The following is a 2,280-nucleotide window of genomic DNA, read 5'->3' on the forward strand; positions in this document are numbered from 1 at the left end:
ACTTTAGGCAAAAAGCAGTGCGTTTTTGTTTTGGAAAAAATAGCAGTGCGGTATCATAAAGCAATGCAGCTTTGGCATGCACACACGTGCAACACTTTGCTTGAAAAAACAAAACAAAAATGCAGTGCTTTTTATTGGACAAAGAAGTTCAGCATCAAATGCGATGCAGTTTATCAAACATATATCATACATATAAGCGTGACAAATGCCAGTTCACATAGACCGTGGTCGTGAAACAAAAAATAAAATTATACACTTATATATATTGTATGAGTTATTGATATAAAATACACATACATATACAAATTTATCCACATACACTGCTGTGTAAAAGAACAAGAAAAAACACAATGACAGAAAAAAAAAGTCCTTTTCATACATTATCTACCTTAGTCAGCACACACAAACACACCATCAAGCCCTAGCTATTGTCCACGCACAGAATTTTGCCCCCAGTAGAAAACAGTGCCCCAAATGACTTTTACTGTGTCTGCGACTGCGTCTGCGATTGCGACAGGGAAGTGAGCCCGAGGTCCACAATCAGTTCGCGTAGCTCAAGCGGCATGTCTTCATAACACAACATGTTCAAAGGATTGAACAACAGCTGGAACATGTACTCCGCCTTCCAATCTTCAACAGCAGGCTGAAAAAAGAAAAAATGCAGACAAGTGATTAAAAAAAGGTTGTCATAAAGAACAAAAAAGTGAAAAGAAAACAGAGAAGCTGTTACGTCGGATTTCAAAATTTTCTCAACTAGACGTTGGCCGTCATACAACTGCGTCATCCTCAGAATATAGATTCCGCACTCATTTGCTCCCTGCACTGGCACGACCGGGTAAGATGGCTTCTCTGCCAATTTAAACCAGTCAGGGTGGTTCCTCGATTTATACATTTTTTCACCATAAATCGTCTTTAGCAGCTGAGTCATCCTCCTCATCTGGCAAAAAAAAGAAGCACAAGGTAAGAATAACACACATCACGGATCAAAGTTGATATTCAAACAAACCAAAAAAAAAGTTGTTCTCAAACGTCTAGACAATCCCTCTTTTAAGTGCACGTGAGAAAAATGCAGTTCTGTCGCGCATATGTTGAAGTGCACTACATAAACAATTGTGGTTCTATGTGTGCTAAAATTTGCATGTGCAGTTTATGAAAAAAACGCAGTAGGAGAAACACAAAAAAAGCTTTACGCTTGGCAAAGAAAAAATAACATACCACTTTAGTGCAATCTGCATGGTAGTCAGTCCTGCGCCACCTTGTCGTGACATCAGGATGGCCAGTGTACTTCCTACTGTCATGGATATCAAGGGTCTGGCGATGCTGGTTCATCGTGTATAAGAAATAATGACCATCCTTGAATCGCGGCATCATAATCTATTTGCATAAAAAAATGAAATGAAAAGTTCTTTCGACACGTAGCACCAGGACCCAGGCACAGCAAATTCTGGTAAAGTATCAGGAAGAACACCTTCACAGCAAGGTCAGCACTCACATAATCATCTTCCTCCACCAACACCTTCAACTTCTCAAGCAAGTCCTTGACACCTATACTTTTTGAACGGTCAAAGCCAAGCTCATCCTTCAGGGCAGTCAACGATTCATCATGACCGCTGGAAGCAGGCATGGGTGCAGTGTGACGTCCCATAGGTAAATCCAAAATGTGATGAATTGCATCACGATTGATTCAAAGAACCCTGCCATTCCCAAAGTCCATTACCATGGTGGCAGGGTCAATCACTCCCATCAGATAGCACATAAGAATGCGCAACACATTTTTCTTTACTGTCAGATCAAAGACAACACCAAATCCAGCATCCCTAACACGGTTGCAATGCGCCTCTTTCAACAAAGAAGCAGCCTTGCAAACAGTGGGAAGCGACAAATGCACGGTCTTGTTAAATCGAGAATCATCTCCCTCACCATCATCTTCAGTTGCATTGCTCTTACTAGACTTCTTCCTCTGTGTAAAGGGAAATGTAGTCCAAATTAGAAGACTAGGCATAAAAAAAGAGATATAGAAAATACAGAAAGAATAACAAATGAAGGAAACAAATGCAGTGCACTTCAACAAACCTTTGGAGCAGCATCCACCTCCTCGCCAGAATCACCACCAACATCTTCGTCGACATCATCATGGGCACGCTTGGGTACACTCTTAGATGAACCACAGTATTTGCGTCTAGAAGGATGAACACCCTTCACATAATCAGCAAGCACAAAGTCGTCGTCATCAGAATTGGGACCTTCAGTGACATGTAGTCGTTTGCGCTGAGGATCATC

The sequence above is a fragment of the Triticum dicoccoides genome, chromosome 6B, assembly GCF_002162155.2.
Source record: "Triticum dicoccoides isolate Atlit2015 ecotype Zavitan chromosome 6B, WEW_v2.0, whole genome shotgun sequence".
In the NCBI taxonomy this organism is placed as follows: Eukaryota; Viridiplantae; Streptophyta; class Magnoliopsida; order Poales; family Poaceae; genus Triticum; species Triticum dicoccoides.